Here is a 12923-nt window from a genome sequence, read left to right on the forward strand (position 1 = left end):
GGAAGGCAAGATGAAAAGGGAAGAGCAGGTTATACTTCTTTATTAATTCACGTAGATTACCCTTGGCTCTACCTGCCACATTTTCTTGAGAATTTCTTTTATTTTTCAGATTCCTCTCCTTATAGTAGCCTGAGAATCTCTAGGTAGGTAGTCATTCCTAGAATTGGTCCTGGTTACTATTTTCATAGAACAGAAACATGAAAATCTGATTACCAAAGGGGTTGTGCTTCCTGCAGCTCAGTGTAGTCTTTGCCCACTAGAGGGAAGAACTTTGTTCTCCCAGCAGCCTGACACACCACAGTAATGTATGTATATACTGTCATTGCTGGATCAGCATTTATTTCTGATGGTGGAGGGAGGCTCAGCCATGGTCTTAATAGTTCTGTAGTTACAGCTTCTTCAGAATACACAGACACACAAAGCCAGTTCTTGGTGATTCACACTGAGGAGTAAGTACTTCCTCAGAGCCAGGGGTTCGGTTGGAGGAGTTTGCAGTTCTAGACATCTAGATAGCATTGTTTCTGAAAAGACCTCTTGTAAAACTTTAGCATTCTGGCCCTTGAGCATAGAAGAGTCCTTTCTGTTCCCAAATCTATTTTCTTAAGCCTTTTCCTGCCTCAAGATGATGAGTAACTTTTTTTTTTTTTTTTTTTTTAAGAAGTAGTAGAAAACTTGCCTCAGAATAGCTTAAATAAGAAAGGAAATGAATGTGCTCAGATAACTGGCAGAATTCACTGATAGCATGGGCATAGGCCTGGCACACTCCACCTTTTTTTTTTTTTTTTTTTTTTTTTTTTTTTTGAGACAGAGTCTTGCTCTGTCACCCAGGCTGGAGTGTAGTGGCACCATCATGGCTCACTGCAACCTCTGCCTTATGGGTTCAAGCAATTCTGCCTCAGCCTCCCGAGTAGCTGAGATTACAGACACCTGCCTCCATGCCCAGGGCTGCTTTCCTAGATACACAGAAAACAAGGAGGATAGGTGAGAAGCACTAGAAATAACCATTCAGTTATTAGTGGGGATTAAGTTCAGGGCTGTTGTTTAAGGAGCCCTTAAACTTTAAATTTCAACACAGGAATGGAGGTCCCTGCGTAAGGATGTGGGAATGGGACCTAATAACTCCTCCCTCAAGGTGTGTTGTGAGTCAGCTGGCCATCTCCATCTCCCATGCATTACCTTGATGTACCTTCCAGTCCACCATCCGCTTGTTTGCACCAGGCTGCACCTACTGTTCCATGATAGGAGGGAAGTTAGAAGTTGGGCCGGAAGGAGATGTTGGTCCAGATCTGGGATCCTTTTGTACCTCTTGGGAGCAAGAAAGTCCAGGCCCTAGAGCCTTCCACTGACAACTCTTGGAGGCCCACCTCAACTGAAGCCTCACTCATAGCACTTTCATAAGATGCTAGTCAGGGAAGAGCTTCTGTCTTGGCCCGGACTAGTAGCAGTGCCACCAGGCAATTGCTTAAATCTTCCTTCTGCCAAATTCTGTAATGTATGAAAGGATGTGATACATGAAAATTGAGAGTGGCTTTGGTTTTGCTGTAGGTCTGGACCTATTTACCTTTATTAAGCTCTGGAGACTGACATGCTATTTTTAAATGTATGAGTGCAGATTTATGGAGATATTGGTTCTGGATTTAGTATGAGATGCTAAACCTGGTCCTCATTGTTCTCAAGGAGATGATTACAGAAGTGACACATATATGAAACAATTGAAGAACAAAGTAGCACCTTTGTGGCAATAAGTTGCTAGAGATTCAGAGATCAGATTCTTCTGGCACAAAGCTAAGAGATGGGTATTAAGCTATTCCTGGAGATGGGCTGAATATGGGTAGTTGGAGAGGAAAAGGAAGGCAGGCATTCCTGAGAGAATGAACATGGGTAGGAAGGTGTGATAAATTAAATAAACAGTGGGAGATAATGATCACATTGATTTAATTGAAGCAGAATCTATTAGGAGCATAGAAATAAAGTTGACTAGGGTGAGATACTGTAATAGAAGGCTCTAGAAGTGAGGCAGAGTGAATTTGTATACTGGGAATATGGTATTTGTGGGACTATTAAAATCAAGCTTATCTGCAATAGTTTCTTTAAGTATAGAAGGAAATTATCTTTCACATGATTCATTCCAAATTGAAGAAATGTTAGAGAATTAGGAAAACCTTCTACTTTCTCATTAAAATGATCAGAACCACAAAAACATGTATATATGCTTTGATAATTAATTGAAGGAAAATTCTCTAGTTGGGATGCATAACCTTTTGTTTTTGGTATTATCCTAATAGAGAGAAAAATATTTCCAGGCTTCCAAGAGTAAATTTGAGGGTAGTTCATTTTGGAGTGTTTATGAGTATCTGCTTTATTTACTTCTGGGAAATGAAATAACCAAATCATCACTCAGTTTTTGAAAGTGAATTTGAAAGAATATAAAAATATTGCCTTCAAATGTGTAGCAAGCACTTTCTCGAGTGCCGATCTCTATTTATTAAGACAATGGTCTATAGAAAATTTTCCAGAAAAATGTTATTAAGGCATGTTCCTGACAAGTGATTTTAATCAAAATAGATTAATTTAAAATGCAATCATTTTTATAAGATATCTTAATTTTTAAATCAGCAAGGATTTCACAGTAATGTAATGAAAATGGAATATTCCTTTAAAGTTTGTAGGTTTTTTTGAGGCATCAACATAAGTTTTTGAGGGTGGGAGTAGGATCAGCAGCGGGCGGGAGTTCAAAGGAATGCATTGTTAAAAGATAAAGAAGTTGTTAACCATTACCGTCGGCATGACTTACAGGGGTGCATGACTTAGCCCTTGTCCGGTGTGACATTAGGTCCTGTTTATAATTTGGTATCTTATTGCCACAAAGAGTCTGTTTTTCAGTCTTGTGATCTCTATTTTAACACTAATGCTGGTCATTTGTGCCTAAACCTCAAAGGAAGGGGATGTAATGAGGTGTGTCTGACCTGCCTTCTCATCATGGCCAAGAACTCAGTTTTTTAGGTTTCTCTGGGGTCCTCTAGGCCAAGAGGGATTCTATTCAGACAGATGGGGAGCTTAGGATTTTTAGCTTGCAGCACTTTGCCTAACAACATTTGTGAGAATATGAGCTTGGGATTGTGTGAAATTTTTTTTTAAAACAATCTTTAAATCAAATTGAGGTTTATCTTTCATTTTGATCAGGGATTAATTTGGAAAGTATAAACAATAATGGGTTGCTATACATGTAAATTTCTATCTAAGAGATGACTATTTAGCCCTAGGTGCAGAATTTGAATCAAAGAATTATGATCAAATAATTTCTCATTAAATTGGCAAACATTTGCTAGGAAAAGTCTTTAAACAGTTCTCTTGAACAATTAAAATTACTTTATTGTTGTTCTTATGCTTGACTCTAAACTTGAGAAACTAAATCTTCTCCTTGTAGGGAGAATAAAATGGCAAAATGTGTCAGGATTATTCAATTATTTTATGTAAATACAAACCCATTTACTTTGAGGAGAATCATCATACCTTTTAAAATGAGATTGGTCAACACCTTTCTTAGAGTTGCTTTCATTGAGCTAATGAATAGGTGTTTTTATTCTTAAAATATTGCATTTTTATTCTTCTTATTAATGGCCTTCCCTGTGTATGAATAAATAAATCATTTCACCGCTGGTAGCTCTAAGTGCTTTTCAAGCATTTAAGTGCTTGTAATCACTAAGCAAAGGAGTACTATAGATTAAATGTGTTGTAAACTACACATGAAAGCAATGTCTTTTTTATTATCTGTAACTTTAATGGAAAGAAAATGTTAATTTAGGGTAATGAAATAGACCTCCAAGTATGATCGGTGAATAGACCATTAGGTTAATTAAAATGAGGATATGTATCACTGTTGTGGTGGAACTGCCATTGTGCAGGAGACAGATTCATTTAGTGCTTGAATAGTAAAATTCAGACTGTCACTCTCAACCTAGATTGACTGCACAAAAGAGCAAGATTAATGACAAAGGTAATTCACTTTTGTTTCATTTACTTTTGCCTGTCACATTACTTGTCATTCTAGGTGAAAATGTATGCAGTCTTTAAAAAAACCAACTAAATATAAATTTTGTTACTTTCTTATCTGTCACCCCAGATGAATTAAATACCAAAACAAGATTTAAGTAATAGTAAGTAATAGTAACATATGCAGATTTCATAACATAACACTCATAAAGCAAGCAACTTTATAGATTTGTAAAAATGCAGTTGAAATGACCACTGCAGCTTAATAGTTAATAGTTCTTTTTGGTGTCTAATACTCAGAAACCTGTTGGAAACTAATTTTGTGTAGTTTGATATCCACCGGCCCAATTACCATTTGAATTTACTAAAGAATTCATTGCTTCACTACTGTACCATAGTTTATAAAGGACTTTTTGAGTGCTCTTTGATTCTTCCCTCCGAAGAATCTTAGCATAATGCCAGCATAGTGCCAACCATAGTAGCTTTCCAGTTAAGTACTTCCTATTTCTATCTAAAAGGCTTGGCGTGTGTTTTAACAAATACTAAGTTCATATGCTCTTGAGCTTCTCAATTTCCCCTGTCATATGGCTAATTTAACATATTAATATCTATTTGGGTTTTGGGTTTTTGATTTAAAATTACTACAACTGGCCTGTTAGCCAAGCTAGCCATCGTTGGTAGCTTTTTGTTTGTGATATGAAGCATGAATGCAAGTAGTAAGTGATTTATAAAGCACATGCTTTCCCTAATGATTTATATAATCAATCAGTCAAACAAATATTTATTGAATTTTAGTTCTGAGTCCAGTATTGTAGTAGGTACTTAAGGCTTGCATATACTATACTTTAGTATACTGTACTTTATACTTCGTTCAGTTCATTACAGAATCTGCATATGTTTATAAAAGAATTGTTTCTTTCCTTAGCTGTACAAGTAAGAAAACTTTTTAGGAAGGTAAGATTCTCTTCCTCTTTTGTTTTAGCCTCTTGATTCTGGGAAATTTTTTCTTATCCCTGCCGTATTTCTCTATTTTCCTGAAATTTACCTTGATGATATTTAGTAGGAGCTATTTAACGAGTTTATGTATATTTAATGTTTTTGATGATACATGAATGTTACCTTCACTAAATTTGATATAGTAAAATTTTATTATTTTTGTAATTTTTTTTTTTTTTGGAGACAAAGCCTCACTCTGTCACCCAGGCTGGAATGCAGTGGTGTGACCTCGGCTCACTGCAGCCTCTTCCTCTTGGGTTCAAGCAATTCTTCCGCCTCAGGCTCCTGAGTAGCTGGGATTACAGGTGCCCACCACCATGGCTGGCTAATTTTTGTACTTTTAGTAGAGATGAGATTTCACTGTGTTGGCCAGGCTGGTCTTGAAACCCTGACCTCAAGTGATCTACCCACCTCAGCCTCCCAAAGTGCTGGGATTACAGGTGTGAGCCACTGCATCTGGCCTAATATAGTAACATTGTAATACTTATGTTAGGAAGTGAATCTTTATTCTATAATTGGATTCACCATGGAATTTTTCTAAAGAATTGACTTAGAACATGTCACAGGTCTCATTTTGTCCCACTTTTTTCATTTAAGGCTCATTCTAGCACTTAAAGAGAAGGAAGGAATTGTAAAGATTCTTAATAGGTCCAGAAAGCTGTAGCAGTGAAGGCAATTTGCTAGAGTATGAAAACTCTCTTGAGTTTACTCATAGGCCACATGATCTCTTTTGATGTATCTGTTTTGTGTGTGTGTGTGTGTGTGTGTGTGTGTCTGCTTTTTTCTAACTACATACTGCCTTGTTCATTTTCTTACTTTGCCTCTTTCTTTTTCTGTCTCATTTCTTCTGCTTACTCATATTTAGGTTTTGGCTTATCATAAAGTGTCTTAGATTCATTCAACCTTGGCATTTATCTTCCTTTGCTCGTTACACAGTTCTTTCATTTTCTTAGTTCACATTCCTGAGAGAATCGATTTGTCTTGCGTATCAGTCAAAATAAACTAACTTATGTTGAAATAGCAGAAATTACCCACATTATTATTTCTCATTCATGCTATATGTGCATCACGGGTTGACTGGGGGCTCTGTTCCATATTGTCTTCATTCAGGATTCGGATTGCAGTCATAATTTGAAGCATTGCAGGAAAAAAACATCATGCATGTGTACAGCTTTCAATCAAAAGTTACATATCACCTTGGCTTACATTTCATTGATCAAAGCAAGCTATATGGCTACAGGTGACATTAATGAGATAAGGAAGTATAATTCTTCCATATGCCCTGGAAAATAACTATGATTATAGAATGGGTATGGTGGCTGAAGCCTGTAATCCCAGCACTTTGGGAGGCCAAGGCAGTTGCATCACCTGAGGTCAGGAGTTCGAGACCAGCCTGGCCAACGTGGTGAAACCCTGTGTCTGCTAAAAATACAAAAAATTAGTCAGCTCTTGTGGTGGACACCTGTAATCCCAGCTACTCTGGAGGCTGAGGAAGGTGAATTGCTTGAACTGGGGAGGTGGAAGTTGCAATGAGCCGAGGTTGTGCCATTGCACTCCAGCCTGGGCAACAATAATGAAACTCTGTCTCAAAAACAAACCAACAAAAAACTACGATTATTTGATGTAAACACTAGTAGCTCTTACAGTTAGCCTCCCTAGCTACTAGACATTCACTTCAGTTTTTTTCCTACCCAGAATACATACTTTGTCATCATAAAAAAATTGTACAGGAGGAATGATGTATTTATACTCTTAGCCAGGTGACATCTGGTAACTTCTAATAGGTTGAGTATATTTCCCCCCCAAGGTAAGCCTTGGCCATGTGACTTGCTTTGGCTAATGGAACATGGGTAGACATGATATATGCCAACTTTGAACAGAAGTTTTAAACTTAGATTGTGTGGTTTGGGTTGAATTATTGCATTTCTGCTGAGTGCCAGGAAAACAACACTTCCCAGATAGGTACTCTTCCCTTAGCTTACATCCCAGAATGAGAACACCTGGGAAGAAGACCTGCACTGTTGAGCAGAGCTTTACTCCTTAACATTCATTTAGTATGAACCAAAAAATAACTATTTGGTATGGTAAGTCACTGAGATTTTGGGATTGTTATTATCAGCAAGAACTGACTTAACACAATGAGTTTTGGAGTAAGACCGCCTGGGCTGAGTGTTAAGTCTGCTAGTTGTGTGATTTTGCATCAGTTTAAGTTCTCTGAGACTGGGTTTCTTTATCTGTAATATGATATTAATAATGCCTATCTCACAGTTATGATGTGAGGATTAAAGTGGATGACTTTTGTAAAATGCTTAGGGTAGCACTCAATGCATGAGAAGAATTCAGTAAATGTCATTTCCCTTTCGTTTACTTTCCACCTTGCTGTCCCTGTTGGTAGAGTTATTCAAGTGCATAATTGCTTGTTAAAAATCTCATAGAAAGGAATCAGTTGTGAGATTAGGAATTGAATAAAACGATCTTCTTGGGTGGACATTTTTAGCCCAAATTTAAGAATTTCTTTTTGAAGAGAATCTAAGATGCTCTTATAACTGATCTTTTTCACAAATGATAGGTTCCTGTACAGTGATAAACTAGATTTTTAAACTGAGCTAACTAGACCCCACTACAGCATTCCTGGCTTATGAGATGGGAGGGCTGAAGTCTGTAGGGCTGCCCGGAAACTCAGGTAAGAGTTGAAGTTGTAATCTTGAGTCTGAAATTCACAGGGAAGGCCTCCATGTAGGAAACTTGGGCAGGATTTCTATATTACAATATTGAGGCAGAATTCCTTCTTCAAAAACATGTTTTTGATTTTAAGGCCTTCAGCTGATGGGATGGGAGCCAGCCGTGTTATCCAGGGTACTTTCCCTTTACTTAAAGTCAACTGATTGTAAAATGTTAATCATCTCTACAAAACCTTCACAGTGCCAGCTAGATTAGTATTTGACCAACTAACTAGGCCCCATCATGTAGCCAAGCTGACACATAAAATTAACCACCCTTAGGTGAAAAGGTACTTCCTGCAGCAGAAGAGGGTGTGAGGGGCACAGAGACCCCTCCTGGTCATGAAGCACTGAAGTCATGCTTCACCTAGTCATGAAGCATTGAAGGTTGTGGCAGCCTCGTTCTCCATACTTTTTCAGTACGTTTGATGTCGTATGGTGGGGGCAGGAGCATATCAGCCAGTGCGAATGGTTTTTGTTGTGGTCTCCATACAGACCGGGGTCTATTTTTTTTTTTTTTTTCAAACTTGAAAGAAAAGTAGAACATTTTACTTATAATTAGAGCTACAAGTGGCTTGTTAGATATCAGAGAGTGGACTGAATTTGAAAAAAAATGTTCTACCGTTGGCTAGTTGCCACCAGCAGAAAAGTTAGGAACATGTTTAACTTGATGGAGTGCTTAATTTAGTGATAGTTTTTGGTGAGCTTTTGGAAAGCTTTACTATGATTTTAGGAATATGCCTGAGTCTCAGTAAGCTTCTCCTTGGAGAATTGAAGTCTCTGCAATTCCACAGAAGGCAGTACTTCCGAAAACCATCAAAAGGATATTATTCTGTAATGCTCGTAAGTTCTGTCTTTAGCCTGTTAAATATGATATCTACTGGATTTTAAACCACTGCCATTTTAAAGAACGTCTTTTAAGAGTTTACTGATTTAAGTCTTTTGATAGGCCTGGCTTATGGCTGTCGTCCTGATTTTACTTAAAAAAAAAAAAAAAAAAAAAAAAGCTTTTAAATTGAACTTTCAGGCTGACTACTAGTTATAACTTCCAAAATCTCTGGATTTGATTTACTGCAAAAGTAATGTCATTAATTTTATAAGACTACTTCTAAGCCATGTTTTCCTTGCTTTTGGATTTTCCCTGTGACAAATGAAGAAGGACTCTTAACCAAGTTTTACTGGGGTAAGATCAATTTTATGAAGCCTGATGACTTCTTATTCTAAATTTTACCTGAGCAATGTTCCAGCTTAGTTAAGCTCATAATATTGAGTGACTTTCTTGTCAGCTCTTTATTGATTAATGACACAGATAAGAAAGATGTACCTTGTCACAGGAGGATTAGAATCAAGGAAACTAGAAGTCCCTCATCTCATCTCAAGACAGATGAAAGTCTGTATTTAAGGATGATATGATCCATGAAAGAGAAGGAAAAGTCAGGGTTTAGTTAAGCAATGTGGAGATGAGAAGAGGAATAAGGAAAGAGAAAGCTCACGCAGCGATACTGTTTTGAAGATAACTTGTGGGGAAGAAAGGGACAGTCATCCAGGCAGCTAGCAAAACCTATTCCATAAACCCTTGGTAAGTAAGTGGCTTTGCTGACGTCGTGGAAAGATGACCACTGTTACTGGCCATCTTGTTGTTTAGCTGTCAGAGAAGATTGTGCTGCTTCCTACATCTCCTCTCACATGTTCCTTCACCTGCTCTGTCTTACTGAGATGGATAAACCTTGTAGTTCAGGACTGTCAAGGGCACTGCAATTAGTACTAAATCATTCTTGCTCTGACAAGTTCTGGCAACAGAAGCTTCTGCCTGATGTGTAAGTGCATTTTCAGTGTTTCCTGAGTGTCTGAAGACATAGCAGAGCCCTCCATACACTGTGCAGCTTAATTCTATAGTGAATTCAATGCAAGTTTAGAAGAGGAGAAATATTAGAAATCAAGATGGGCTGTTGTCTTTTGCCAGTCATGATCAACTTTGGTTAATTTTCAATGTATATATCTTTAATAAGATAACAGGAAATCTATGTTTCATCTCGAAACTCCAGAAAGGGTTTTTATATGTAAATGGTGCTGTACCTCGGATGCTGGTATACCTCAGACACTTCTTCACAGAGTCAAATTAGCTAGTTCTGGAAGAGCATATAAATAATCGTAATCAAATAATATGCTTAGTAGCTAGAAAACAAGAAATGATCACTGAGAAATTAAAACATTGTGGATTTAAAAATGTTGGTCTAACATGAAAGACAGCTCTAGACCAGTGGTTAAAAGCCCTGGCTCTGGGACCAGACTATGTGGATTTAGATACCTTCTCCTTTATTATTTAAGCACTCCAAATATTTCTTTTTCTGCAACCCAAGGATAGTAATATACAGGCAAAAGGATTAAATGAGATATTAGGTTAAAAGATGACTGACACATGTATCTGTCCAATGCACGTTGGTTGTCTTTATGATGGTGATGAAGGTGAGACTTCCATTTTCCATGCTCAAATAAGTCAAAATGAGTGGAGAAAGCTGGATAAAAATAGATTGTAACCATTTTGGCAAAAAAATCACAGGAGAATGTGGTAAAAGATTAACATAAAATCTAAGGAAGTATAAAAAGATGAAGGTATTAGAAATCCTATCTCTACAAAAATCGAGGAAATGGAGAAAAGATAATTTTTGGACTTTCAGAATAATTTATTTGTTAGCATTTTCAGTTTCATGCATTTGAATATGGTTTTGGATTTGCGGAACTATTGTCCTGAAACTTTTGAATTAATGTTACAATTGTGTAGTAGTGTTTTATCCTATTTCACAGAAGTCCAAAGACCTTCATGGACATTAGATAAATGAGATTAATTAGCCTCTTTGTTACCAGTTGTCAGAACTACAAAGAATCCTTTCTAATGTCTGGCCTAACCCTGATACTGGATTTGGTCAGGGGATATGCAGGGGTTTGTTTTCTTAGTTTGGTTCTTTGTGCTGTGGCTGTAACCTTAGTCTTAGGCTGCCATAGTAGAAGAGCTCTGTTGTAGAGAGTATTTCCTTTGTTGCTTAAGAGAACCCCACTTGGCTGGAGCTGCTGTCTCGACCGTGTCTTCTTTTTATAATACGGTTAATGTGCGAGAGTCACCCAGTTGCTGTAGAAGTTTTTATTCCCTCTATTATTTTTAACAAAACTCTGATGTTAGTTCTTCACTTATTATCTGATTCCTCTTGAAAGTAGAGTCTTTAACAAATACAAAAAAAGGACGCTTCCAGTTAATCAAGATTTAACTGCTTCACAGAGAAGCTGACAGTTGTTAAACAAATGTAGTCGGACATCCCTTGCTATGTGCTGCTCTTTAGTTTCTGGTTCATTATGTCGCATGTTAGTATTGTTTATATCAGAGCAGGCTTGTGTTCAACAGTGAGAAGTGAGCTAGCTGTTTCAGGGTGTTAAGACAGTTTTGGCTTTTGGGCAGATTAAATAAATGGGATCTTCTAAGTGACAGAGGGGTAGTGGGAAAAGCACTGGCTCGGAAATCTAGAACTGAGTTCTAGTTCTGGTTTTGTTGGTGACTGCCAGCATGTGATATTCACAACTAGAAAATGAGGGAGAGGCTGGACATGGTGGCTCATGCCTATAATCCTAGTGCTTTGGGAGGCCAAGGCAGGAGGATCGCTTGAGGCCAGGAGTTTGATACCAGCTTGGGCAACATGGTGAGACCCCCGTCTCTACAAAATATAAAAAATAGCTAGGTGTGGTGGTATGCAGCTGTAGTCCTAGCTATTCAGGCGGCTGAGCTGGGAGGATCACTGAAGCTTAGCAGATCAAGGCTGCAGTGAGCTATGATTATACTACTGCACCCCAGCGTGGGTGACAGAGTGAGCCTCCATCTCTAAAACAAAACAAAACAAAGAAAATAAAGGAGATTGGCTGGATAATATCTCTGATTGTTTCTGTCTTTAATTATTTATCCTGATTTGGTTCTATGATTCAAAACACCTTTTTTCGGACATGGAGGGCAGGAGAAGTGCCACCAAATGCCTTTTAAAGCATCTTCAGAGATTTCAAACCTGTCTGGCCTTCTTCACATCAGGGCACTGAAACACATGGGAGTATCAGGCATTAACAGTATCTCAAACCCATGCAAGCTGTATTCCTCACACAGAGGTTCCCATCTTCAGGTGGTGGTGGTATCATCCTGGGGTAGGGTAGCTGACTGGTGAAAGAAATGTGGCCTACTCACTGGTCTTGGGATTGAATCAGCATTCCTTATGTGGTTTGGAAGTCTTTTTAGGATGGAGTTCCTTCCTCTTCCTCTCCAGTTTGTGCTGGCCTTCTTTTAGTTCCTGGAATGCTGAGTGCTTCCTCCTGATATAAGATCTTTATCCTTGCTACTCTCTTTGCCAGGAATGCTCTTTGCACCTCCCTCAGTCGAATGCTCTTTGCTGTGGCACCTCTCTCAGTTAGCTAACTCCTACCCACTCTCCGGGTCTTCCCTCAAAAGGGTCATTCCCCTGATCTGCCTGACTTGGTCACTTGTCCTTATTATGCATACTCTCAGTGCCATACAATAACATCACTTTTGTTTATGTGGTTACTTGATTAATCTGTTCCTTCCCCGATATTCTGTAAGCTCTGAGAATGCAGATCACATGCTTTGCTGTCTTTTGTATTTCTTTCTTTCTTTTTTTATTCTCCTGAGGTGGAATGTTGCTCTGTCACCCAGGCTGGAGAACAATGGCGTGATCTCAGCTCACTCTAACCTCCATCTCCCAGGTTCAAGCAATTCTCCTGCCCCAGCCTCCCAAGTAGCTGGGATTACAGGCACGTGCCACCACACCTGGCAGATTTTTGTGTTTTCAGTAAAGACGGGGTTTCACCATGTTGGCTAGGCTGGTCTTGAACTCCTGACCTCATGAGCTGCCCACCTCGACCTCCCAATTTGTTGGGATTACAGGTGTGAGCCACCACGCCTGGCCTGCCTTTTGTATTTCTAACTCGGTGACTGGAACATAATAGGTACTCAGTGTATATGGGTTGAATGAATCAATAAGCCAAAGCTACTAAAGCCTCTTGACTTGGAATAAATTATGATAGTAATGATAACAACCACCACAGTAACAACAGATATTTATTATGTATTTCCTGTGTGCCAGGTACTATTCTCCTCCTTTTATCTCTCCATCATCATCATCGTTTCCAAAATCATCATTACCACCACTTTTTGAGTAGTTACTG

At 38.4% G+C, this 12923-nt stretch overlaps 3 protein-coding genes across 5 annotated transcripts in view; 1 reads left to right on the top strand and 2 right to left on the bottom strand.

Annotated features, from left to right (window-relative positions):
- DST (dystonin) overlaps positions 1-12923 on the bottom strand; it is a 1587602-nt gene that overhangs the window by 958778 nt on the left and 615901 nt on the right. The gene's annotated exons all lie outside the window — the stretch shown is intronic.
- Positions 1-12923, top strand: part of PRIM2 (DNA primase subunit 2) — a 311497-nt gene that overhangs the window by 120687 nt on the left and 177887 nt on the right. The window lies entirely within an intron of this gene.
- The window catches only part of LOC126953305 (60S ribosomal protein L21-like), a 710657-nt gene that overhangs the window by 32289 nt on the left and 665445 nt on the right, over positions 1-12923 (bottom strand). The window lies entirely within an intron of this gene.

This window comes from Macaca thibetana, chromosome 4 (assembly GCF_024542745.1).
Source record: "Macaca thibetana thibetana isolate TM-01 chromosome 4, ASM2454274v1, whole genome shotgun sequence".
NCBI lineage: Eukaryota > Metazoa > Chordata > Mammalia > Primates > Cercopithecidae > Macaca > Macaca thibetana.